Source organism: Notolabrus celidotus, chromosome 14 (genome assembly GCF_009762535.1).
Source record: "Notolabrus celidotus isolate fNotCel1 chromosome 14, fNotCel1.pri, whole genome shotgun sequence".
Lineage (NCBI taxonomy): Eukaryota > Metazoa > Chordata > Actinopteri > Labriformes > Labridae > Notolabrus > Notolabrus celidotus.
The window spans coordinates 34,317,083-34,344,195 of record NC_048285.1 but is presented as its reverse complement, the minus strand read 5'-3'; the positions used below and the strand labels follow the sequence as shown (position 1 = coordinate 34,344,195).

General features: G+C 44.1%; 12 non-coding genes across 12 annotated transcripts; 8 read left to right on the top strand and 4 right to left on the bottom strand.

Moving 5' to 3' along the window:
• Positions 1-1,063: 1,063 nt before the first annotated feature.
• Positions 1,064-1,155, top strand: trnar-ucu. Its single transcript is given in 2 exon segments — positions 1,064-1,100; positions 1,120-1,155. It is a non-coding gene; the product is annotated as a tRNA-Arg (tRNA).
• Positions 1,156-1,434: 279 nt separating this feature from the next.
• Positions 1,435-1,526, top strand: trnar-ucu. The gene is given in 2 exon segments: positions 1,435-1,471; positions 1,491-1,526. It is a non-coding gene; the product is annotated as a tRNA-Arg (tRNA).
• A 282-nt stretch (positions 1,527-1,808) lies between these two features.
• On the top strand, positions 1,809-1,900 carry trnar-ucu. The gene is given in 2 exon segments: positions 1,809-1,845; positions 1,865-1,900. It is a non-coding gene; the product is annotated as a tRNA-Arg (tRNA).
• Positions 1,901-2,125: 225 nt separating this feature from the next.
• Positions 2,126-2,217, top strand: trnar-ucu. The gene is given in 2 exon segments: positions 2,126-2,162; positions 2,182-2,217. It is a non-coding gene; the product is annotated as a tRNA-Arg (tRNA).
• Positions 2,218-7,721: 5,504 nt separating this feature from the next.
• trnar-ucu lies at positions 7,722-7,813 on the top strand. Its single transcript is given in 2 exon segments — positions 7,722-7,758; positions 7,778-7,813. It is a non-coding gene; the product is annotated as a tRNA-Arg (tRNA).
• Positions 7,814-8,733: 920 nt separating this feature from the next.
• On the bottom strand, positions 8,734-8,831 carry trnar-ucu. The gene is made up of 2 exons: positions 8,795-8,831; positions 8,734-8,769 (listed from the first exon to the last, which is right to left on the bottom strand). It is a non-coding gene; the product is annotated as a tRNA-Arg (tRNA).
• A 238-nt stretch (positions 8,832-9,069) lies between these two features.
• Positions 9,070-9,167, bottom strand: trnar-ucu. Its single transcript has 2 exons — positions 9,131-9,167; positions 9,070-9,105 (listed from the first exon to the last, which is right to left on the bottom strand). It is a non-coding gene; the product is annotated as a tRNA-Arg (tRNA).
• A 277-nt stretch (positions 9,168-9,444) lies between these two features.
• On the bottom strand, positions 9,445-9,536 carry trnar-ucu. Its single transcript is given in 2 exon segments — positions 9,445-9,480; positions 9,500-9,536. It is a non-coding gene; the product is annotated as a tRNA-Arg (tRNA).
• A 271-nt stretch (positions 9,537-9,807) lies between these two features.
• On the bottom strand, positions 9,808-9,899 carry trnar-ucu. The gene is given in 2 exon segments: positions 9,808-9,843; positions 9,863-9,899. It is a non-coding gene; the product is annotated as a tRNA-Arg (tRNA).
• A 192-nt stretch (positions 9,900-10,091) lies between these two features.
• trnar-ucu lies at positions 10,092-10,183 on the top strand. The gene is given in 2 exon segments: positions 10,092-10,128; positions 10,148-10,183. It is a non-coding gene; the product is annotated as a tRNA-Arg (tRNA).
• Positions 10,184-10,403: 220 nt separating this feature from the next.
• On the top strand, positions 10,404-10,495 carry trnar-ucu. The gene is given in 2 exon segments: positions 10,404-10,440; positions 10,460-10,495. It is a non-coding gene; the product is annotated as a tRNA-Arg (tRNA).
• A 225-nt stretch (positions 10,496-10,720) lies between these two features.
• On the top strand, positions 10,721-10,812 carry trnar-ucu. Its single transcript is given in 2 exon segments — positions 10,721-10,757; positions 10,777-10,812. It is a non-coding gene; the product is annotated as a tRNA-Arg (tRNA).
• Positions 10,813-27,113: the final 16,301 nt, after the last annotated feature.

Sequence of the window (27,113 nt, the reverse complement as noted above, 5' to 3'; positions counted from 1 at the left end):
AAAGAGGATCAATACAAAACTGCTGCCAACAACGACACGGACACAAAGGTTGGCAGCTTTAAACAGGATAATTTAACCTTTGGATACAAAGGCAACAGACAGGTGGGAAATTCAGGTACGCTATGTTTACAGACCAGCAACATCAGAGCCGTCTGGGTTTTTCTCCAGCGGGACTGATTATGACCCGGTTAGGCTCCTGGCTGACACCTGATCGAATACACATGTATCTTTTTCTCAGTAAGAACGAGTAGACAGAAAACTGGACACTGAGTCTGAAGTACTTTTCTGTTAGTATTATGAGCCTTCACTTTATAAGACTATGTCCGCGGAGAATATTTTTATGAGCCTGATCGTTGATATTCTGCGTGTCAAACATGTGCCAGTATTCAATTCCGTCAGTTATATGCATTTTGTTGCCGTAGAAAATACAATTTAGGGGAAAACAACCTATTTGGCATCGTTTTTGACGTAAGAATAATAATGTTTTATCAATTCATCGATAATTGATCGTTAACATTTCCAAAAATCGATCACGGAAAATACTTAAAATGTACATCCCTAGTTTCAACTCTAATCTTAGCCCGTACGAACCACTTACTAAATACATCAGCTCTCGGTATGCCGCTATTGCATCTCCTCACGACCCACTCTTCATCACTGAAACCTGAACAAAAATGGCATAACCTCCAAGCACTGTCCTGCCCTTTCATTCCGCATTGCTGCAGTGTCCACAGCAGCTAGGTCAGGCAACTCAGACATAGCCATACAGATCCTAGGGCTTTGGTCATCTCAAACATATCACTCATACATCCGCAACAGTCTCAATGATCGTGTCAAGCTCACGCTCAACTGAGCTCCATCTAATTCAACTCTTTTGGGGGTCAAGATCAGCTCCGGCAGGATAACGCTGAGACGGAACCCCCATCCTGAGTCTCCTTCTGCTGGGCACACCACGCACAACTAATTCATTAAATGTTCAACTTATATCCTTGTGTGGCGTGGTCCTTGCTAGTGAACCTTATATTCATGTATTTCTGAGATTACTTATTGTGGAGTTCACAAAGGCTCTGTGGCGCAATGGACAGCGCATTGGACTTCTAGGTAACTCAAAGGGAAGAGATTCAAAGGTTGTGGGTTCGAGTCCCACCAGAGTCAGGTCTTATAGACTGGCCAAATGCTTAGATAAGAACCTTCTACTTGATACAGGACAAGTGCAGTGGCTCTGTGCACAGTGGACGGTGCATTTTGTGACTTGTAGTCAAAAGAAGTCATCAAAGGGTTTTCGGTTCGAGTCCCATCAGAGTAATTGGATACGTAGAAAAGTCTGTAACATATGGGAATTCTTTGTGGACACGGTTTATTCAGACAGAGAACTTCATGAATACTTCAAACAAAGCATCAATCCAAAACAAGTCAGAGAGAAGCTTCACAGGAGGCTCTGTGGCGCAATGGACAGCGCATTGGACTTCTAGTAAATCATAGAGGAAGTGATTCAAAGGTTGTGGGTTCGAGTCCCACCAGAGTCGTTTCACTGTTTGATTTAATCAAAAGTGGATATGAGAAAACCCTGAAACCACACCAATTAATGAGCCTCATGCTTAAATCCTCGCCTCCTTTTTGCAGATATTAGAGAATAGAATAAAGCCTATAGATGCCGTGCATACGGGTATCTAACCATGGCCGGTTTGGATCCCAAAATGAAAACAGAAGAGACGGATATTTGAGTTAAACATGCAGACCAGGGCGTACATTTTTAACGTAGAGCAATGCACCAATGGAAATAAAGTATAATAATGCTAAGGTGAACAGGCTCTGTGGCGCAATGGACAGCGCATTGGACTTCTAGTCAAGCTCAGGAGGAGGGATTCAAAGGTTGTGGGTTCGAGTCCCACCAGAGTCGTGTTGTAGAGTTTAATTTAGGGGAAATGGGAAAAACTTAAACATTAAATACAGTCATGCTTAAAATCCTACTTCCTGTTGTAGATATTGGACAGTACAATTTAAGTGACATAAACAAAATGTTGTTTTTTGTCCCGTGTGATTCATTACTCCTCCAAATGGAAATAAAACAACGACATAAAGAGACGCATCAATGGAAATAAAGTAGATAACACAACAGAGGAGGGGCTCTGTGGCGCAATGGACAGCGCATTGGACTTCTAGGCAGCAACGAGGGAAGTGATTCAAAGGTTGTGGGTTCGAGTCCCACCAGAGTCGAGCTTTAGTGGAACTCATGACTCAGTAGATGCTGTGAACCTTCACACTTGCACACGTATGTCCAAACACTGAATGACTCTGTGTTTTCATGAGAGACTCAACAGCGTCCAAACACACACACACACACACACACACACACACACACACAGGGGTCCATTGATTGCAGGAATCAAACCCACCCCAACCATGTCAAGTATTTTTACTCCGCTTTAATATCGAGCCCAAGGAAGCCAGATCATTATGGGATGCGGGCTGATGGTTCCCTCGGCGACCACTGTTTGTCGTTTATAATAATTAGTCCAACAATTTAGACTCATCTGGGGTTGGACAGAGGCTCCGCTGTGTGTGTGTGTGTGTGTGTGTGTGTGTGTGTGTGTGTGTATGTGTGTGTGTGTCAGGCGGCAGATGTATACCGCAGTGTTTCCAACCAACGCAGTAAACAACACACACACACACACACACACACACACATGAATCCATACAGCTAATAATAAGAAAAGTGCTTCCATCAGAGAGGTCTCGCTGAGTCGATGTAGACACTCTGATGGATGAGAGTCTCCTCCGTCAACACTCTGAGATCACAGAGGAGATCCTGAGAGCAGTGAGGAGGAGGAGGAGGAGGAGGAGGAGGAGGAGGAGGGACGAGGCTCTGTGGTGTAGAGGATAGAGCATCGAGTAAATCTAAAGAGGGTTAATTCACGGGTTGTGGATTCCAGTCCCTCCAGAGTGGAGATGTATATATAGGATGAGAGGACGGCACTCTGCAGGAAGGTTCTGGTTTCTGTAGGTTGGAGTGAAAGAGGGTAAGAGATGAAGACGCCTCGTTCTGTCTGTTGAAGTCGGGCTGACGTTCAGTGGGAGCACTCATCTCAGGCCTGACAGTTGAACCGTGCAGCAATCATGAGCGTTGATCGTACAGCGTGAGTTCACTTTTAGCTGCATCATTCGTAGAGCGGTGCAGCGTACGCTAGGCTTTACGAAGTTTTCATGAAGACCCTGAAAGTCACTGATGTTTTCATCTGTTGTATTTATTCTGAGATGGGAAAATCTGTGAACACTGAGGAGCAAAGTTAGAAACCCTGCACAACACTTCATCACATGAACTGACTGAGTGATGACATCCAGAGTGTCAGTATCTTTTCATGCACGTATTTTTTGGTGCACGTATCTTTAAGTGAATCTATCTTTTTGGTCGTGTTTCTTTTCATGACCATATCTTTTCGTGCACGGATTTTCTCGCGTATGTATATTTTTGGACATGTATCTTTTCATGAACGCATCTTACCGTGAACATATCTTTTCGTGCACATAACTTTTTGTGTAGTGTCTTTTCTTGCACGTATCTTTTTGGTAATGTTTCTTTTTTGGTGAACATATCTTTTCGTGCACGTATTTTCTTGTGCACTTATCTTTTTGGTCGTGTATCTTTTCATGAATGCATCTTGTCGTGCACTTGTCTTTTTCGGTCATGTATCGTTTTTCTGGCACGTATCTTTTCTTGCATATAACTTTTCATGAACGCATCTTACCGTGAACGTATCTTTTCATGCACGCATCTTTTCATGCACGCATCTTTTCATGTACCTATCTTTTCATGAATGCATCTTTTCATGTACCTATCTTTTCATGTACCTATCTTTTCATGCACGCATCTTTTCATGTACCTATCTTTTCATGCACGCATCTTTTCATGTACGTATCTTTTCATGAATGCATCTTTTCATGTACGTATCTTTTCATGTACGCATCTTTTCATGTACCTATCTTTTCATGCACGCATCTTTTCATGTACCTATCTTTTCATGCACGCATCTTTTCATGTATGTATCTTTTCATGTACCTATCTTTTCATGCACGCATCTTTTCATGTACCTATCTTTTCATGTACATATCTTTTCATGAACGCATCTTTTCATGTACCTATCTTTTCATGCACGCATCTTTTCATGTACGTATCTTTTCATGTACGCATCTTTTCATGTACGTATCTTTTCATGTACCTATCTTTTCATGCACGCATCTTTTCATGCACGCATCTTTTCATGTACGCATCTTTTCATGCACGCATCTTTTCATGTACGTATCTTTTCTTGCACGTATCTTTTTGTCAAAGTAACTTTTTGTGTAATATCTTTAAGTCATGTATCTTTTCGCCCATGTATCTTTTTGTGCACATATCATTTTTTGCAAATATCTTTTGGTGAACGTATCTTTTCGGCCATGTATTCTTCCTGAACATATCTTCTTCCTCCACGTATCCTTGCATGCACGTATCATTTCGGTCATGCATCGTTTCGTGAACCTTTTCGTGAACATATCTTTTTAGTGAACTTATCTGTACGTGCACGTATCTTACATTTCGTGGCGTGTTCGCTGCCTTCAGAGATCCCTACAGTCGTGTTCTGTCTCCAGGAAGGAGGTGAGTCAGGTCACAGTTTGCTGCAGGTTGATGCTTTAGATCAGTAGTAACAATGCTCTGTGTGTTCATTGTGTTTAAACCAGGTGTGGGAGGCTGGGGTTACAGTAGCCTCAAGTGTGTGTGTGTGTGTGTGTGTGTGTGTGTGTGTGCATTCCCATCATGAATCACTGCTCCCACTCCCCCTCTCTCTCTATCGCTGACGTCGCACAGAAAACCTTTTTGTCTGTCATTTTAGTTCAAACACTCTGACCTCGTCTCAGACAGACGAGTGTTTACCGTGTGTTATTAGTCAAAACTGCAAATACATGCAGGGGATTTCCAAACGTACACACACACACACACACACACACACACACACACACACACACACACTCATGACGAGACAAGAAAGCGTCATCTTAACTGTGGAGACTTTACCGGCACCTTTTATCTGAAGTTAAACAGACCTTAAGAAGACGTTTGCGTGCCGTGTGACCCGAGCAGATCCGGATTAAACTCGACTGTAAACTATTAAAAACAGAACCAGAGGATGCGAGACGTCCTGATTTAGCCGTGTGTGTGTGTGAACAGACAGAGGTCAGAGGTCAGAGTCTCTCCGACTGCTTCATGTTTCCCTCAGGAGAAGTTTCACAACAGCCCTGTTACATCTCTGCTGCTGTAAACGCCATGATTGTGTCTATGGTGCTCCGAGGTTTATGTCAAAGCTTTTCATCCTCTGCCATCGATTGTTCTGAGGATCAGATTTATTGGTCTGTATTTCTGAGACTGAACAAGCCAACGTTTGGTTTGCTCTGTCGGAGGACTGTATGTTATAAAAACAGAACAAATAAATCACATTATTGGAAACAAAAACAAACAATGCAGATTATAATCTGGCATCTTAAAGATTTAAACTTGAAAAGACAAACTTTTTGTTTTTGTCGCATAAAACAGAAAATAAACAGTTTTCTCTTTGAGTTTTAAAATATTTTGACCGCCTCATAAATCCTTTGTTTTGTCCTTCGTCCATCATGGACAGATTTTTAATTGCAGCCTCGTTAACTAACGATACGAACCAATCAGCAACCACAGAGAGACACGAGCTGATACCCGAGGTTTCCCTGTATCGCTGTGTTTGAAATATCTAGGGTGTAAAAAAATTCCTTTTTTTTCATTCAACACAATTTATTTAATTTATTGATTTATTTTGACAACATATAACATAGTTGGAACATTAGTTTCATTTATGTGAAGTTAAAAAAATGTAACAAAATAATTATTTAAATATTTTATTCAAAAACACATACACTAAAACTTCTGCAGTTCCTCTAGAGTCCACTAGAGTGTGTCTCCTGCAGTTCCTCCAGAGTCCACTAGAGAGTGTTTCCTGCAGTTCTTCCAGTGTCCACTAGACTCTGTCTCCTGCAGAGTCCACTAGAGTGTGTCTCCTGCAGTTCCTCCAGTGTCCACTAGAGTGTGTCTCTTGCAGTTCCTCCAGTGTCCACTAGAGTGTGTCTCCTGCAGTTCTTCCAGAGTCCACTAGAGTGTGTCTCCTGCAGTTCCTCCAGAGTCCACTAGAGTGTGTCTCCTGCAGTTCCTCTAGAGTCCACTAGAGTGTGTCTCCTGAAGTTCCTCCAGAGTCCACTAGAGTGTGTCTCCTGCAGTTCTTCCAGAGTCCACTAGAGTGTGTCTCCTGCAGTTCTTCCAGAGTCCACTAGAGTGTGTCTCCTGCAGGTCATCCAGTGTCCACTAGAGTGTCTCCTGCAGTTCTTCCAGAGTCCACTAGAGTGTGTCTCCTGTAGTTCCTCCAGAGTCCACTAGAGTATGTCTCCTGTAGTTCCTCCAGAGTCCACTAGAGTATGTCTCCTGTAGTTCCTCCAGAGTCCACTAGAGTGTGTCTCTTACAGTTCATCCAGAGTCCACTAGAGTGTGTCTCTTGCAGTTCCTCCAGTGTCCACTAGAGTGTGTCTCTTGCAGTTCATCCAGAGTCCACTAGAGTGTGACTCCTGCACTTCCTCCAGTGTCCACTAGTGTGACTCCTGCAGTTCCTCCAGTGTCCACTAGAGTGTGTCTCCTGCAGTTCCTCCAGAGTCCACTAGAGTGTGACTCCTGCAGTTCCTCCAGTGTCCACTAGTGTGTCTCCTGCAGTGAGTCAGTCCCCATAGAGCCCCATGTTAAAATGTTACAGCAGAAATAAACATGTTTACAGTCTGGTATGAAAACAGCTCATTTCTTCAATTGCGACCTCCTCGTAAAGGGGCGTGGCTTAGAAGACAACAGGTGGAGCCAATGTAGCTGCTTTCCAGGTGCCTTAAGCCCCGCCTCCGCTCCCAATTCTTTCCCTGAGTCCTGATTGGTCAAAAGTTAGATGGAGTCAGCGTTTCCAACATGGCGACGGCCGTCTTTGGGCTTGGTGTGGACTGACTCCTTCAGCTTCAGTCTGGTAGTTTCAGCCCAGACTTTGACTCGAGGTCTTTCCTCAGACTCAGACTCCCTCCAGAGACCCTTCAGGTTTTTACAGTTGAACTGAGAGGACAGGAAATGTGGGGAGAAGAGTGTAAAGGAAGACATATAGGAAAGGGGTAAAGGCCAGGAATTGAACCGGCAACTCTATGGTGGTTGTTTTGTTCTCCAACAGCAGACCGGCGCTCCTCTTCACCGCCCAAAAAAACGGGAGCCGCCGGTGATCGACGCCACGAGCACAATAGAAACAGCAGGATGACAGAGTGTGTGTGTGTGTGTGTGTGTGTGTGTGTGTGTTGGAGACAAAGAGAGACTCAGTATTGTGAGCACACAGACACACACACTGTGAGACCACACACAGCGGACTGGCCTACATACTGTGATGATGTGAATGTGTCAATGAAAACACACACATATAGAGGAGGAGCGTGTGTGTGTGTGTGTGTGTGTGTGTGTGTGTGTGTCTACTCTTAACAGAACTACTGGACGTTTACACTCACTGTCACTGTGTGTGTATCCGCTCCTGTGACTGTGTGTCTGAATGGTCATGACCCGGTGTGTGTGTGTATGTGTGTGTGTGTGTGTGTGAGAGAGTGTGTGTTCACAAAAGTGAAGAAGAAAGAGGTTCAGAGAGTCACGGAGCGGCTCTGTGGCGCAATGGACAGCGCATTGGACTTCTAGATGAGCTGTTAGGAAGAGATTCAAAGGTTGTGGGTTCGAGTCCCACCAGAGTCGACCTTTAAGCTTTACAGAAGGCGATCTCAGCCGAACTAGATTCTAATAAGGAGCACTTGATGAGTCAGCAGGTTCCTCATGGTTCCACTTCCAGGGCCTGTTTTTAATGTCACACTTCTTCCTCCTCTTCAAACCGAAGGCAACAAACTCAAAGAGAACCCTCGTCGTTCAAACCCTGAACCATCATGAAGTTTATTTATCGTATTTCTATAAATAATCTGTTGAATTTCACCGCCGCCTCTTCCTGCCCGCACAGTTTGACCTATTTCTTCGAACGGTTAAACAGATGCAGAGTTTTTTTCACAACATATTAAAAAAAAAAGAAGACCTAAAACATTCAGATTGATCCTCCTCTGTCTGTTCAGCGTCTCGTTAAACTGCTGAATAAACCAGAATATGAAGCGGGTGAAGCTTGTTGTGAAGCGACGCTGAGGGCTGAGACCCAGGAGGCCTCTCTCTCTCTGTCAGTGATCTCATATAAACATGAACCCAAGAGAAGGAGGAAAATGTAAACACACACACACACAGACATGTAGACACACACACACAGACGTTGTACAGCGGCTCCTCGCTCCTGATGTTTCAGACTATTTGTGGCCTGCAGAGCCACAGGCGCATCGCTGCACAAGTATGACTAATAATCGTAATTATTATTGAGATCTGGAAATCAGGAGCTCTAATTATCGTCATCAATCTCTATTTCCTCTGTTTTGACATTTACATTGTTTGTTTTTGATTAAGTGTAATAACTCAGCAGAGGAAGACGTGAGCGTGACGTCAGTTTGAAGACGGCGGACGTGGAGGAATGACTTAATGTATCCATATATCCCTCGATGCACTGTAAATCGCACCACTGAGCCATTTATCTAACCTCCCTCAACTAGAATGACAACATGGATCAGACTGCTGTGTTTAAAACTCGACTCTGGTGGGACTCGAACCCACAACCTTTGAATACCTTCTTTTTAAGTGGAGCATTACTAGAAGTCCAATGCGCTGTCCATTGCGCCACAGAGCCTACCTCATCAGTGCAACTAGAAAGTGAAGTGAAAATAAATATGGTCGGTATAAAGAGATTTGTACAAAGTCCATTTCAGAGACAACCAGGAAAGGTTTGTTAAATGATGACCCTAGTGGGACTCAAACCTACGACCTTGTGAGAACGACTAAAAACGGATCCCCTGTCTCGTTTTGTTGGGTATGGAGGATGTAAACAGAAGTAGCACAGATGAATCACATGTCCTGTCTATAAGAGTCGACTCTGGTGGGACTCGAACCCACAACCTTTGAATACCTTCTTTTTAAGTGGAGCATTACTAGAAGTCCAATGCGCTGTCCATTGCGCCACAGAGCCTACCTCATCAGTGCGATTAGAAAGTCATTTTAAAATAAATATAGTCAGTATAAAGAGATTTCATGGTAAACACTAATGAAAAGATGCTCAAGGGTGCTTTGTTCCAAGTCCACTTCAGAGACAACCCGAAAGGGTTTGCTAATTGATGACCCTAGTGGGACTTGAACCTACGACCTTGTGAGAACGACTAAAAATGGATCCCCTGTCTCGTTTTGTTGGATATGGAGGATGTAAGCAGAAGTAGTACAGATGAATCACATGTCCTGTCTATAAGATTTGACTCTGGTGGGACTCGAACCCACAACCTTTGAATCTCTTCTCTATGAATAGCCTAGAAGTCCAATGCGCTGTCCATTGCGCCACAGAGCCTCTTGTGGAGCTCCTCTCTGACTTGTTTTGGATTGGTGCTTTGTTTGAAGTATTCGTGAAGTTATCTGTCAGAATAAACCATGACCACAAAGAATTACCATATGTTTCCTATGTATCGAATTACTTTGATGGGACTCGAACCGAAAACCCTTTGATGACTTCTTTTGACTACAAGTCACAAAATGCACTGTCAACTGTGCACAGAGCCACTGAACTTATCCTGTATTAAGTAGAAGGTTCTTATCTAAGCATTTGGCCGGTCTATAAGACTCGACTCTGGTGGGACTCGAACCCACAACCTTTGAATATCTTCTCTTTCAGTTGCCTAGAAGTCCAATGCGCTGTCCATTGCGCCACAGAGCCTGGGAGCTTTATTTATTTATTTATTTATATATATATATATATATATGTTAGTATTAGTATTAGCATTAGTATTATTAAGAGTATTTTTACAAGGTTGTGAGTTTGAGTCCCACAAGGGTCATCTGTCATCTCTGAAATTGACATAGAACATAGATCATTTTGAGTCTACGTACTAGCTAAGCAGCTAAGGAAGGCTCTGTGGCGCAATGGACAGCGCATTGGACTTCTAGGTTACTCAAAGAGAAGAGATTCAAAGGTTGTGGGTTCGAGTCCCACCAGAGTCGAGACTTAAAGACAGGAGAGGATTCACCTGTGCTTTTATCTGTTTACATCCTCCATACCGGACAAATGATCAGACAGGGGATCTGTTTTTAGTTATCACAAGGTCTTAGGTTTGAGTCCCACAAGGTTCATCATTTATTCTGATAACAAGACCTCTCTGTCATCTCTGAAGTGGACTTGGAACAAAGCACCCTTCAGCATCTTTCTTTATGCAATGAAGAGGGCTCTGTGGCGCAATGGACAGCACGTTGGACTTCTAGGCTACTCAAAGAGAAGGGATTCAAAGGTTGTGGGTTCGAGTCCCACCAGAGTCGAGTGTTATACACTAGACATATTGAACATTTAGATTACCAGACCAACTGTTACTTTCTTCATTTGTTGACCCAAAGCCTGTCTTCAAAGCATCAAAGAACTGTCTTTAATCTCCAACATGGACTTGAACAAAGTACCTTCAGTGCTTTACACATAACATCTGTACATGGAGGCCTTCTTTTGATTTATGTCTTTGATAAGTTGTCTATAAAACTGCCAAAAAAAGAGGCTCTGTGGCGCAATGGACAGCGCATTGGACTTCTAGGCTAGTCAAAGAGAAGGGATTCAAAGGTTGTGGGTTCGAGTCCCACCAGAGTCAAATATTATAGTCACCTGAAACATGGTTCACCAGTACTACTTTAATCTGTTGTTCTTAGAGATTAAACTCCCTCAGCTGGAGGGTAGGTGGTAGCAGGTAATCAAGGGTTGTGGGTTCGAGTCCCACCAGAGATAGTTTCATGATGTTGAAGTTGGATGCAGTCTTAGTTCTGTCGGTTTCCAGCTTCAGAGAGCTTTGAAAACTCCATGCTGAGTAGAGGGGAAGCTGTGACCTCTGACCTTTGACCCTGTATACGTACTGTGACCCCTTCATGATGTCGACCTGAAGCTGGATCAGCTGTGAAGCTCTGTGGAAGACTGAAAGGGAAGAATCTGGACGGTCTGATTTAATCTAGGGCTGTGTGTGTACAGTCTTGCAAGATAGGGCTTTACACACATATACACACACACACACACACACACACTGACACTGCTGTTGTGATGTAAGTGAGAGCGTTGGTTCGCTTCCATCGACGGTCACTGGGGTGCTTGTGTGTGTGACTAAGTGTGTTTAAAGCGGATGCACCTGGAAATACCTTTGTAGGTGATGATGACACACACACACACACACACACACACACACACACACACACACACACACACACACACCTCAGCATTTATATACTGTATGTGTGTGTGTGTGTGTGTGTGTATGTGTGTGTGTTCTGAACCCTATCTTGTTCCATTTCATTTTCATTTCAGTCCTTCTTCGTCTCGTTACACGTGAATATTTTCCTGGTTTCCTCTGTGGTGTTGAACGGTAAACCTTTGGTTTGTGTTGGAGTTCCTCATGTTGGTCTTTTGGAAACACTGGTGAACATGCTGTGAGTCACTTTTCAGACCATTGTTTGCTTTTATTTCACAAGGCAGAGAGAGAGAGAGAGATGGGGAAGGTGTGAAGTAGAGAGAAGGCGAAGACCTTCACGAGGGGACAAGTCGTTGCCGGTTGCTATATAATCCTGGATTGTCAGCAACCAGGCAAAATGGTCCCTGCTGGGAACACTACAACTCCCAGCATGCACCATTACCTGGGCAGCTGCAGGTGCTTCAGACCTTTGATTGAGGAAGGGACAAAAAGAGCTGGAAGTCAGACAGAGAGGGAAGAGCACACGGCTGGGAGAGGAGGCAAAGTGGTTGGAACTGACTACAGGGAAGTGATTGACAGGAAGCTGTTTGAAAAGAAAGACTGGATTTGACTTTTTTGATTATCTTTAAAGGAAATGTTTTCTCCTCCTGGATGTTTTAAGTTGACTTTGAGACCTTTGTTTTTAATGAAAATAACCTGAGTGACCCTCTTTGTGATTGAACCAGCGGCTGTGAGTCTTTACGGGAAGTGTGCAGCGCTTTAACCGGCATCCAGACTGATCAACATTTTTACCATTTTATGGACCAACTGGGCAAATCAGGGCGAATAAAAAACAATCACCAGTTGAAGCCTTGGAGTTTACTGCTCAGTGACGCACTTCTGCCTCTGTGAACGGACCGCTTGGAGTCTCACGAGGGCCGTAAAAGCCCAGAAAAGAAAGATGTTTACTTTGAATTTGAAAGGAGCATGTAAAAGGATTATTTGTTTGAGTCTTATTTGGGAGAAACATGACTTAATGTTTTCTCTTGTTTGGGTAAATATTTTCTTGTAAAGTTAATCACATTAAAGCAATTTAGTTTTGGTTTCATGTCAAGTAAACAGGTTTCTTTACAACCGGGTTAAAAACAGAAGAATGCACTTTATGTTCCAAGCTCAAGTGCTCTGCAGGGATCAGCAAGTTTTCATGCATGATGGAGGGATTTGAACCTGCAACCTGCAAACCTTCAAACCTGGTCTGTGTCTGGCTTCCATTAGGACTCCACCTGACCCACATCTCTCTCGTCCTGCAGAGACGTACTAATGACTAATCGGGTCAATCTGTGTTACTGTATCAATGACTTTGTAAGAGGCCGTTATCCTCATGCACACACACACTAACACACACATGCACACACACACTAACACACACATACACACAAACACACACACAGCAGTTTAGAGAAGAGACCACATTCTTGTCTTCCAGCCAAACATTACATATGTCCTCACTCTTTTCACACAAGAAAGGAGAGAGTTCTTTATACAGACCTCCTCCTCCTCCTCCTCCTCTCCTCCTCCTCCTCCTCCTCTCTTCCTCCTCCTCCTCCTCCTCCTCCTAAATGAAGACGTGTTTAAAGGTCTCTTTGTTCCTCCTTGTTCCTCTTTGTTCCTCTTCAGAGACTCGCTGTGAGCAGAGAGCTGCTCTAAGATGTTGAGGCTGGGTCTGCGTCCGAGCTAACACGAGGTCTCTCGTCCCTTTCTTTCAGGTTTCTACTTCCTGTGACATCATCGCACCATGCCTGAGGGGTCACGGCGCGGCAGCCAGAGATCGCCTAGCAACACAGGTAAGGGGCGGAGCCTCCAGTGCTGGGTGGATATATCCCGTGTTGTGATTCAGGTTGTTTTCTCTCTCTGCCTCGTGACGCCTGCTCAGATTTATCCTCTTCTCTTGACGAGCGTTTCGTAGACTCAGAGCTTCGGTTCAGTCCGGTCTGAAGTTCTGAGTTTGACCCCGTTGGTGTCCCGGGACTTTCTCATGTATTGGGACTTTGTAGCAGCCGCCAGAACCATTTCCTGTTCTCTCTGTATTACTGAAGCAAACACAAACAACATCAAGTAAACACAGAAATCACTTTATTCAACTTAAATCAAAGACAGACGGACGGACAGAGGGAGGGAGGGAGGGAGGGAGGGAGGGAGGGAGGGAAAGATGATAGAGATGCAAAGACAGATGGATGGATGGACTGATGGATGGACTGATGGATGGATGGATGGATGGATGGATGGATAGATGGATGGATGGATGGACTGATAGATGGATGGATGGACAGATGGAGGGATGGACAGATAGACGGATGGATGGATGGATGGACTGATAGATGGATGGATGGACAGATGGATGGATGGATGGATGGATGGACTGATAGATGGACTGATAGATGGATGGATGGACTGATAGATGGATGGATGGACTGATAGATGGATGGATGGACAGATGGAGGGATGGATGGACTGATCGATAGATGGATGGACAGATGGATGGATGGATGGACAGATGGAGGGATGGATGGACAGATAAATGGATGGATGGACAGATGGATGGATGGATGGACAGATGGATGGATGGAGGGATGGACAGATGGATGGATGGATGGACAGATGGATGGATGGATGGACAGATGGATGGATGGATAGACAGATGGATGGATGGATGGACAGATGGAGGGATGGATGGACAGATAAATGGATGGATGGACAGATGGATGGATGGATGGACAGATGGATGGATGGAGGGATGGATGGACAGATAGATGGATGGATGGACAGATGGATGGATGGATGGACAGATGGATGGATGGATGGATGGACTGATCGATAGATGGATGGACTGATAGATGGATGGATGGACAGATGGATGGATGGATGGATGGACTGATAGATGGATGGACAGATGGATGGATGGACTGATAGATGGATGGACAGATGGATGGATGGATGGACAGATAGACGGATGGATGGATGGATGGACTGATAGATGGATGGATGGATGGATGGACAGATAAATGGATGGATGGATGGACGATTGAACACATGCATGTATGGATAGATGGATGATTTGATAGACAATTGAATAGATGGAAGGACGGATGCATAGATGGTCTGATGGATGGATGTTTGATTGTTGGATGAATGAATGGATGACAGGATGAAAGGACTGACAGACAGATAGATGGATGGATGGATGAATATAAATCTAGAATTGAACAGACGAGTAAAAACGTTTCTTCTTCTCCTCTGTTGTTGCTCTTTATCAGTTTGTAACATCAGGATCATCTCCTCTGATCGTCCTCACGTTTATTTATCTGAAGGCCGACAGAGTGAAGTCTGATCTCCTCTCTGACGCGTGGAGACGGATGTTTACGTCCAAACATCAGAAGCTGTTCTTCCCCGTCTCTCTCTCTCTCTGAAGCATTTCAAGTTATTTTCAACACATTTATTTCTGCTGCAGTCTTTCTCTCTCTGAGCTGTGACTTCCTGTTACCAACGCAGGGCAGAATGACCTGCTATTACACACACACACACACACACACACACACACACACACACACACACACACACACACACACACACACACACACACACACACACACACACACACACACACACACAGAGGCACAGTTATGATGTGTAATTACACACAACCACCATGCTGTTTGGTTGCTCGGCTGTTATATTGGCTTCCATAGTTAGCATTCATGGACACACACACACACACACACACACACACACACACACACACACACACACACACACACACACACACACACACACACACACACACGTGAAAACACACTGCAATTATCATAAAGGAATCAGATTTGTACACACACACACACACAGCACTGATTGTAACTTTCACTCTGAGTGCAGGAAGTTGTATGGTTTGTGGTGATAAAGTGTAGCACTGAACAATGTTACTGCCTCCACACACACACACACACACACACACACACACACACACACACACACACACACACACACACACAATAAAATGCCGTGGCAGATCTGTTGATTATAACCATAGAAAGGAACGAGGCAGAAAATAGAGAGAACGCCCAAGATAAGGCTGCAGAGAAACGATAGAACAGAAACACGGAGGAAGAGGAGAGAGTGAGGAACATTCAGAGCGTCAGCTGGGTTCTGGTCTCTGATTGGCCGCTCTCTGAAGCCTCCCTGATAACAAACTGAAAGAAGAAACAAACCAGGCCGAAACACAAACAGTCAGAGAACCAGGAAACTCAATCAGAGAGACACGAGAGGGACCGTGATCAGGCCGAAACCTCCAGCAGGACCAGACTCATGTTCATCTGCTGAGACCGTGTTGGAGAGAGGGATAGAGGGAGATGAAGAGAGAGAGAGATGATAGTGGGGAGACGGATAGTAGTAGTTGTAGCAGCTGGAGTCTGGACCACGTCCACAGCAGCAGAGATCCAGAGGAACCTACGAGACAAGGGAGCTCAGGGACTCCAGAAAGGTCTAAGAAAAAAGAGAAGATAGGGAGACCAGAAGAAAGAAAAAGAGGAGAAGAAGTGGGGAAGGAAAGGATAGAAGGAAAGGAGACATAAAGGATGAAGAAACATGGACACAACAAAGAGAGAAAGAATGAAAGAAGGAAAGAATTTAAAAAGAAAGGAATGAATGAAAGGAAAAAGGAATGAGAGAAGGAAGGAAGGAAGGAATGAAAGAAGGAATGAAAGGAAGGAAGGAATGAGGGAAGGAAGGAAGGAAAGAAAGAAGGAATGAAAGGAAAAAGGAATGAGAGAAGGAAGGAAGGAATGAAAGAAGGAATGAAAGGAAGGAAGGAATGAGGGAAGGAAGGAAGGAAAGAAAGAAGGAATGAAAGGAAAAAGGAATGAGAGAAGGAAGGAAGGAATGAAAGAAGGAATGAAAGGAAGGAAGGAATGAGGGAAGGAAGGAAGGAAAGAAAGAAGGAATGAAAGGAAAAAGGAATGAGAGAAGGAAGGAAGGAAGGAATGAAAGAAGGAATGAAAGGAAGGAAGGAATGAGGGAAGGAAGGAAGGAAAGAAAGAAGGAATGAAAGGAAAAAGGAATGAGAGAAGGAAGGAAGGAAGGAAAGAAAGAAGGAATGAAAGGAAGGAAGGAATGAGGGAAGGAAGGAAGGAAAGAAAAAAGGAATGAAAGGAAAAAGGAATGAGAGAAGGAAGGAAGGAAGGAATGAAAGAAGGAATGAAAGGAAGGAAGGAATGAGGGAAGGAAGGAAGGAAAGAAAGAAGGAAGGAATGAAAGGAAAAAGGAATAAAAGAGAGAAAGAAGGAAGGGAGGAAAAAAGAAGGAAAGAAAAAAGAACAAAGAAAGGATGAATAACAGACCCCAAAAAAGGAATCTACAGCAGAGATCCAGAGGAACCTACGGGACAAGGGAGCTCAGGGACTCCAGAGGACCAAATCAAAACCTCATCAGAGAGCGGGGACGTGAAATCAGACGATTGTTTTAGGGAGTTCACCGTGGGCACGAACATAAACACAAGGAAGCTGTGAGGATGTGCGTGTGTGTGTGTGTGTGTGTGTGTGCGTGCGTGTGTGTGTGTGCGTGTGTGTGTTCTCCTCTGATGTCGCAACAGTTCTATGAGCGGGTCAAAGGTCAAGGGGGAAGCCGGTAACATCAGTCCTCTGTACTGTAAACCATGTCGTGAGAGAACTCACTTCCTGTCTCTGTGTTCAGCAACATGTCAATTTATCTCTGCTGTAGTCTGAGAACACACACACACACACACACACACACACACACACACACACACACACACATACACACACACACACACACACACACTTCATTCCTAGTTGTCTTTTAAGCAGGGTTTTAAATTCAGGTGCAAAGTCCTCCTCTGCAGACGGAGGCAGAGGCGGAAAAACACCAAAACAAACTTGGCGAGCGCCCCAGAAGAACCTGCTGCACTTTACAACACATGTGATCCAGAATCTGATCCAGAATCTGACCCTGAACAGGAGGGGGAAACTGTTGTAGTGTTGCAGTCACGGCTACTTTAATATTTGAGTGTTGTTCCGCTCCCCGTCCTCCGTCAGACGTCCTGAAAGCATGAAATGGATCTGTATAAAGTTAGAGGGAGTCTGTGATGTGTTCAAGTCCTCACCATCAGCAGTAGCTGTGTGTTTGTTTCGTCAGAGGGAGTTTGAAAGACCTGACCTCAGAAACCAAACCCTCTGATCCTCCACTTTGTCAAACACTCCTCGGACCGTGTTTGTCCCCGAGTCTCTGATGCGGTCAGCTGATCATCGTCTCAATCCAAACTCCTCTTCGTCTTCCCCTCGCCGCTCGTTCCGCCTCGTTGAGGTTCCTGGATGTTCACGGGGTTTTCCTCCGAGCTGCTGAGTGATCCTGTGACTGGACGCAGAGAGCTGAAAATCAGAATCAGAGCCAGTCATTGTCATCACATGAATTAGAGGCATCAGAGTGAGACCTCTTCCACATGAGGTGAAAACTCCTGACTGTGCCTTTAAGTTGTAGTGGAGTACATGCAGTGAGGGTAGTCAGTGATTTGCTGTCGCTGCGACGTGTTACATCACGGTGGGACACATAATGACAGCGAGGAGCCGCTCTCTTATTACTGTAATCACACACTCGCTGGAATTCTCTCCACCTTATATTTTCCCGGCGTGTGTTTAAAGGGGAATTCCACCTGAAGAGTGCGCTCAGAGACAGATACAGGAACACAGAGACATGATGACATCACTCTAATGTGGGCGTATGAATATTATCTTTAAGTATTCTTGTCTCTATATTTCTGATCTTAATGATTTTAAACTCAGATTTGAAGAATTAGAATTCTTTCATCTGTCTTCGTTTCTGGACATTAGAGACTCATGAATCAGACCTGCCCCCCTCTCTCTCAGTCTCTGTTACAGAAGACTTAGAGGGACTGACAGAGTTCCTCCTGTAGTGGACTTAAAGGTTTATGTTCCTGTCACACTTAACGACGAAATGAGAAGGCGGGACGGTTCTTTGAAGACTCGCCACGTGTTCAGGGTTTTAAGACCCGGAGACACGAGGGTGGAGTTCCTCGAGGCACGAGCTGGGGTCCGTGTCCGATCTGTCTCCGATCCAGATCTGATCGGTTTCTATTCTAGTCAATGTGTTAACTTCCTCTGGATCCGCTCCGTTGCGTTCCGGTGCTCATTTCCTCTCTTTCCCTTAACGATCATTTCCTTTCCTCAGCTTTCTTTTCCTTGGCTTTCCTTTCCTTAGCAATCATTTCCTCTCCTTTCCTTTCCTTAGCAATCATTTTCTCTCCTTTCCTTAGCGCTCATTTCCTCTCCTTTCCTTTCCTTAGCGCTCATTTCCTCTCCTTTCCTTTCCTTAGCAATCATTTCCTCTCCTTTCCTTAGTGCTCATTTCCTCTCCTTTCCTTAGTGATCATTTCCTCTCCTTTCCTTAGCGCTCATTTCCTCTCCTTTCCCTTAGCACTCATTTCCTTTCCTCAGCTTTCCTTTCCTTAGCAATCATTTTATTTTATTTCCTTTCTTGGCAATCATTTCCTCTCCTTTCCTTAGTGATCATTTCCTCTCCTTTCCTTAGTGATCATTTCCTCTCCTTTCCTTAGTGATCATTTCCTCTCCTTTCCTTAGTGATCATTTCCTCTCCTTTCCTTAGTGATCATTTCCTCTCCTTTCCTTAGTGATCATTTCCTCTCCTTTCCTTAGTGATCATTTCCTCTCCTTTCCTTAGTGATCATTTCCTCTCCTTTCCTTAGCGCTCATTTCCTCTCCTTTCCTTAGTGCTCATTTCCTCTCCTTTCCTTAGCGCTCATTTCCTCTCCTTTCCTTAGCGCTCATTTCCTCTCCTTTCCTTAGTGATCATTTCCTCTCCTTTCCTTAGGGATCATTTTATTTTCTTTCCTTCCCTCAACGATCATTTCCTCTCCTTAGCGCTCATTTCCTCTCCTCTCCTTTCCTTAGCACTCATTTCCTCTCCTTTCCTTTCTTAGCGATCATTTTCTTTTCTTTCCTGAGTGATCATTTCCTCTCCTTTCCTTTTCTTAGCTCTCATTTCCTTTCCTTTCCTTAGCGCTAATTTTCTTTCCTTTCCTTAGCGCTCATTTCCTTTCCTCAGCTTCTTTTTCCCCTCCTTTCCTTGGCTCATCTTTCCTTCCCTTACAGCCAAACTCCATCTGATCTGATCGGTTTCTATTCTAGTCAATGTGTTAACTTCCACTGGATCCACTCCGTAGCGTTCCGTCTGCGTCTCTGATCCTGCAGGTCTGAGTCCTCCGGATCAGATCCACAAGACTTCTATTTGTCCCGGATGCCGGAGCACGACGCATCAATCTCAACAGAGCAGATGGAGCGGGACAGGAAGTCAGGCGGTTAATTTTCAGAATAAAAGCCTCTGTGTTATCACCAGATCGTATTTCACTTAACTACAACAACAAACCAAAGTCATGATGAGCGGAGCCAGGCCTGGAGTCAACAGGTCAGAGGTTTTCAGAGGACCAGGAAGACAACATGGATGAGGAGAGGAGGAGGATCTCGGTCACATGACTCCAGCTGTCAGAGAGAGCCTGGAGCCGGACCGGACATGGATCTGGAGGAGGTCTGATGTCAGAAGGAGTGATGTTGGAATAACAGGCGCCCCATGTGTAGAGGCAACAGGCCTCCCTGCAGTGGTTGCAGGTCATCCCTTCCTCTCTCTCACATGTCCTGTCCCTCTGTGGACGTCTTACCAAACACCAACAGAAACACTGAAGCGTCTTCATCGTCTGGAACAAGCTTCATGAAGCTCTGATGTTCAGTGTTTCTTATTTTTGATATATGATGATGAACTTTAGCTGCAGCCCGATGATGGACTCGTTCCTCTCTTCATTAAGCTGTACAGGTTCTCAGACAGACTGTTTGTGCAACAGGACGCACCAAACCACATCCTGTGCCATCCCCAAAAAAACAGGAAATCAAACGTGAAGTGTTTTCAGTGTGAGTGTGAGTGACAGTCTGTGACGGTGAACACTCGTGAATCAGACGGTTTAACACAGAGAGAGGAAATGTCATCGGACTGAAACGCTCTCAGGAACTGTGAGTCTCTCTGCTGTCGCTCTTTATCTGCTTTACATGTCTTTGATTTAAACTTCAGGGTCTGTCTGTGTTCTCAGAAAATCATGTTTTCTTCACTTAAATAGAAATCTAAGCTTAAAAAGTTACGCCTGAATCTTCCTTTCCTTCTTTGATTTAAATCTCCTTCATCTCCTGTTAGTCGTGCACGAACAGGAGAATGCACCGTTAAAGATTTATCTGTCTGCAGCTCTGCACCACGAGCATGAAGCAACTCCAGGACTTTGGTGATAAAAGTCAACTATTGCATGCTTAGTTTGGCGTCATCCTCTAATATTTAAATGTAGAAATGAGACTTTGTCGATGTGTCAGCAGAGCGGCGCTGTTTTTCTTGCACGCCTGAATGTACGTGGCGCTCCCGCTGTGTCTAAAGGCCGTACTTCCTGCTCTTCCACAACGCCGTAACGGGACACGGATGTGAAGTTGAACGTGTGCGTACAAAGTCGTGGCGATGGAGGAACTCTGGAGTTTGTGTTAATTTGAATTTTGACACATTCTGTTCAGGAGGTTAATTTAAAGGATTCAGGCGAGTGATGTTTTCCTTTTAAAGGAAACAATAAACACATTGATTTATCAGGGAGTGGAAATAAATGATAGGAGGAGGAAATGTTCTTTAAGGCTTTTTTACATCGTCTGTAGAATATTGAAAGGTTCAGGTGTGCAGATTAAACACGTACTGATACATGTGCTGTATGATTATTATAGAAGGAATATTATCCTTCAGACATACGGCTTGAAAACAAAAATAAGTAGATAAGTGACAAAAAAAAGTTTAAAAAATGCAATAATAATAATATATAATGATAATTATTAAAAATATAAATAATAAATAGAGAACATAGAAAGGAAATATTGAAAAAAAAAAAAAAAGAAATCAATCAATCAATCTTTATTTGTATAGCGCCAAATCACAACAAACGTTATCTCAAGATGCTTTTACAAACAGAGCAGGTCTAGACCACTCTATGTCAAATTAGGAACAGAGACCCAACACCAAGACAGGATCAGACTCAGTCTGACCCCACCTTAATCCATCATGAGCATTACACCTCACAGTATTTAGCTAGTTACAGTGGAGAGGACAAACTTCCTTTAAACAGGCAGAAACCTCCAGCAGGACCAGACTCATGTTAGACAGCCATCATGCCTCGACTGAGTTGGGTCTGGAAAGACAGATAGAGGGGAGTAAGAGAGAGAGGTGATAGTGATGAGACGAGTCGTAGAAGCTGTTGCCGCTGGAGTCCAGCACGTCCGTATCAGCTGGAGTCCAGATCGTCCACAGCAGGAGGACGTCTACGGCAGCTCAGAGGAATCTACGAGACAAGGGAGCTCAGGGACTCAAGAAAGGTCTATGGTTAGTAACTTTAATGGGACAGGCAGAGTTAAAGTAAGTGATGAAGGGGTTGGGGGGAAGAAGGTGAGCTAGGATCCCAGTGTGTCAGTGTGCCAGTTCCCCCGGCAGTCTAAGCCTATAGCAGCATGACAAAAGCTGGTCCAAGCCTGATCCAGCTCTAACTATAAGCTTTATCAAAAAGGAAAGTTTGAAGCCTACTCTTAAAAGTGGAGAGGGGGTCTGCCTCCCGGACCCTGACTGGTAGATGATTCCAAAGGAGAGGGGCCTGATAACTGAAGGCTCTACCTCCCATACTACTTTCAGAGATTTTAGGTACAACTAGCAGGCCTGCATGTTGGGAGCGTAGAGTTCTAGAGGGGTAATAGGGCACTATGAGGTCTTTAAGATACGAGGGTGCCTGATTTTTAAGAGCTTTGTAGGTTAAAAGAAGGATTTTAAATTCTATTCTACATTTTATTGAATGAAATGAAATAATAAGTATTAAAAATAGAAATAATGAATAGGGAACAGAAAAAGGAAATAATGAAAATAAAATAAATTATTTAATAAAAAATTCTGCATTAATAATAAATAATAACCATCATTATTAAAAAGAGAAATAATAAATAAATAGATAACATTTAATTCATTTTCATTATTGCCTTTTTTATAAGTGAATAAAAAATGCAATAATAATTAGTATTAAAAATAATTATTAAAAATAAGTAATAAATAAATTGAGAACAGAAAAGGGAAATAATGAAAATAAAATAATTAAGTGAATAAAAAATGAAATAATGATAATAATTATTAAAATAAATAAATAGAAAACAGAAAAAGGAAATAATGAAAAATAAAATAAATAAATATGAAAGGTAAAAATAACAAAACAAACAAAAAAAACATTTAACCTCATAAATCTGACTTTTTATCTAAAGTTTAATTTTTGGTCCTTTTAGTCTGAGAATAATAATCACTGTTGATCTCAGGTTGAGCTCTCCCTCTAAGTCTCATCACCAGTCCAACTCTTCATCTTCCTCTAACTTGAATCGCTCCTTCACCTCCAGTATCAGAGATCTGGCTCTGATTCTTTTTAACATTTCTCTCTCAGCTGATGTGATGATGATGATGTGACGATGTTGGCGCTCACCCATTTCGGCGCTGTTCATAACATGAGAGTCACGGCGTCTTTATCCTGGAGCAGATCCAGATCTGATAAGACCGAAAGTTACAGCAATCTCATGAGGAGCTGCTGGGCCTCTTCAGACCAGAGAGCTTCAGACCAGAGAGCTTTAGACCAGAGAGCTTTAGACCAGAGAGCTTTAACACAGAGAGCTTTAGACCAGAGAGCTTTAGACCAGAGAGCTTTAGACCAGAGAGCTTTAGACCAGAGAGCTTCAGACCAGAGAGCTTTAGACCAGAGAGCTTTAGACCAGAGAGCTTTAACACAGAGAGCTTTAGACCAGAGAGCTTCAGACCAGAGAGCTTTAGACCAGAGAGCTTTAGACCAGAGAGCTTCAGACCAGAGAGCTTTAGACCAGAGAGCTTTAGACCAGAGAGCTTTAACACAGAGAGCTTTAGACCAGAGAGCTTTAGACCAGAGAGCTTTAGACCAGAGAGCTTTAGACCAGAGAGCTTTAACACAGAGAGCTTTAGACCAGAGAGCTTTAACACAGAGAGCTTTAGACCAGAGAGCTTTAGACCAGAGAGCTTTAGACCAGAGAGCTTTAACACAGAGAGCTTCAGACCAGAGAGCTTCAGACCAGAGAGCTTCAGACCAGAGAGCTTTAGACCAGAGAGCTTCAGACCAGAGAGCTTTAGACCAGAGAGCTTCAGACCAGAGAGCTTCAGACCAGAGAGCTTTAACACAGAGAGCTTTAGACCAGAGGGCTTCAGACCAGAGAGCTTTAGACCAGAGAGCTTTAGACCAGAGAGCTTTAGACCAGAGAGCTTCAGACCAGAGAGCTTTAACACAGAGAGCTTTAGACCAGAGAGCTTTAGACCAGAGCGCTTCAGACCAGAGAGCTTCAGACCAGAGAGCTTTAGACCAGAGAGCTTCAGACCAGAGAGCTTCAGACCAGAGAGCTTTAACACAGAGAGCTTTAGACCAGAGAGCTTTAGACCAGAGGGCTTTAGACCAGAGAGCTTTAGACCAGAGAGCTTTAGACCAGAGAGCTTTAACACAGAGAGCTTTAACACAGAGAGCTTCAGACCAGAGAGCTTTAGACCAGAGAGCTTTAGACCAGAGAGCTTTAGACCAGAGAGCTTTAAAACAGAGAGCTTTAGACCAGAGAGCTTCAGACCAGAGAGCTTCAGACCAGAGAGCTTTAGACCAGAGAGCTTCAGACCAGAGAGCTTTAGACCAGAGAGCTTTAGACCAGAGAGCTTTAACACAGAGAGCTTCAGACCAGAGAGCTTCAGACCAGAGAGCTTTAACACAGAGAGCTTCAGACCAGAGAGCTTTAACACAGAGAGCTTTAGACCAGAGAGCTTTAGACCAGAGAGCTTTAGACCAGAGAGCTTTAGACCAGAGAGCTTCAGACCAGAGAGCTTCAGACCAGAGAGCTTTAACACAGAGAGCTTTAACACAGAGAGCTTTAGACCAGAGAGCTTTAACACAGAGAGCTTTAGACCAGAGAGCTTCAGACCAGAGAGCTTTAGACCAGAGAGCTTTAGACCAGAGAGCTTTAACACAGAGAGCTTTAGACCAGAGAGCTTCAGACCAGAGAGCTTTAGACCAGAGAGCTTCAGACCAGAGAGCTTTAACACAGAGAGCTTTAGACCAGAGAGCTTCAGACCAGAGAGCTTTAGATCAGAGAGCTTTAACACAGAGAGCTTTAGACCAGAGAGCTTTAGACCAGAGAGCTTTAGACCAGAGAGCTTTAGACCAGAGAGCTTTAGACAAGAGAGCTTTAGACCAGAGAGCTTTAGACCAGAGAGCTTTAACACAGAGAGCTTTAGATCAGAGAGCTTTAGACCAGAGAGCTTTAGACCAGAGAGCTTTAGACCAGAGAGCTTTAGATCAGAGCGCTTTAGACCAGAGAGCTTTAGACCAGAGAGCTTTAACACAGAGAGCTGTAGACCAGAGAGCTTTAGATCAAAGAGCTTCAGACCAGAGAGCTTTAACACAGAGAGCTTTAGACCAGAGAGCTTCAGACCAGAGAGCTTTAGACCAGAGAGCTTTAGACCAGAGAGCTTCAGACCAGAGAGCTTTAGACCAGAGAGCTTTAACACAGAGAGCTTCAGACCAGAGAGCTTCAGACCAGAGAGCTTTAGACCAGAGAGCTTTAGACCAGAGAGCTTCAGACCAGAGAGCTTCAGACCAGAGAGCTTTAGACCAGAGAGCTTTAGACCAGAGAGCTTCAGACCAGAGAGCTTTAGACCAGAGAGCTTTAACACAGAGAGCTTTAACACAGAGAGCTTTAGACCAGAGAGCTTTAACACAGAGAGCTTCAGACCAGAGAGCTTCAGACCAGAGAGCTTTAGACCAGAGAGCTTTAACACAGAGAGCTTTAACACAGAGAGCTTTAACACAGAGAGCTTCAGACCAGAGAGCTTCAGACCAGAGAGCTTTAGACCAGAGAGCTTTAACACAGAGAGCTTCAGACCAGAGAGCTTCAGACCAGAGAGCTTCAGACCAGAGAGCTTTAACACAGAGAGCTTTAGATCAGAGCGCTTTAGACCAGAGAGCTTTAGACCAGAGAGCTTTAACACAGAGAGCTGTAGACCAGAGAGCTTTAGATCAAAGAGCTTCAGACCAGAGAGCTTTAACACAGAGAGCTTTAGACCAGAGAGCTTCAGACCAGAGAGCTTTAGACCAGAGAGCTTTAGACCAGAGAGCTTCAGACCAGAGAGCTTTAACACAGAGAGCTGTAGACCAGAGAGCTTTAGATCAAAGAGCTTCAGACCAGAGAGCTTTAACACAGAGAGCTTTAGACCAGAGAGCTTCAGACCAGAGAGCTTTAGACCAGAGAGCTTTAGACCAGAGAGCTTCAGACCAGAGAGCTTTAGACCAGAGAGCTTTAACACAGAGAGCTTCAGACCAGAGAGCTTTAGACCAGAGATCTTTAACACAGAGAGCTTTAACACAGAGAGCTTCAGACCAGAGCGCTTTAGACCAGAGAGCTTTAGACCAGAGAGCTTTAGACCAGAGAGCTTTAGACCAGAGAGCTTTAGACCAGAGAGCTTTAACACAGAGAGCTTTAACACAGAGAGCTTCAACACAGAGAGCTTCAGACCAGAGAGCTTTAACACAGAGAGCTTTAGCACAGAGAGCTTCAACACAGAGAGCTTCAGACCAGAGAGCTTCAGACCAGAGAGCTTCAGACCAGAGAGCTTCAGACCAGAGAGCTTTAACACAGAGAGCTTTAGATCAGAGCGCTTTAGACCAGAGAGCTTTAGACCAGAGAGCTTTAACACAGAGAGCTGTAGACCAGAGAGCTTTAGATCAAAGAGCTTCAGACCAGAGAGCTTTAACACAGAGAGCTTTAGACCAGAGAGCTTCAGACCAGAGAGCTTTAGACCAGAGAGCTTTAGACCAGAGAGCTTCAGACCAGAGAGCTTTAACACAGAGAGCTGTAGACCAGAGAGCTTTAGATCAAAGAGCTTCAGACCAGAGAGCTTTAACACAGAGAGCTTTAGACCAGAGAGCTTCAGACCAGAGAGCTTTAGACCAGAGAGCTTTAGACCAGAGAGCTTCAGACCAGAGAGCTTTAGACCAGAGAGCTTTAACACAGAGAGCTTCAGACCAGAGAGCTTTAGACCAGAGATCTTTAACACAGAGAGCTTTAACACAGAGAGCTTCAGACCAGAGCGCTTTAGACCAGAGAGCTTTAGACCAGAGAGCTTTAGACCAGAGAGCTTTAGACCAGAGAGCTTTAGACCAGAGAGCTTTAACACAGAGAGCTTTAACACAGAGAGCTTCAACACAGAGAGCTTCAGACCAGAGAGCTTTAACACAGAGAGCTTTAGCACAGAGAGCTTCAACACAGAGAGCTTCAGACCAGAGAGCTTCAGACCAGAGAGCTTTAGACCAGAGAGCTTTAGACCAGAGAGCTTTAGACCAGAGAGCTTCAGACCAGAGAGCTTCAGACCAGAGAGCTTTAACACAGAGAGCTTTAGACCAGAGAGCTTTAGACCAGAGAGCTTTAGACCAGAGAGCTTTAGACCAGAGAGCTTCAGACCAGAGAGCTTCAGACCAGAGAGCTTTAACACAGAGAGCTTTAACACACTGCCTTCTTAACAAAGCTTAATTATCATTTCGA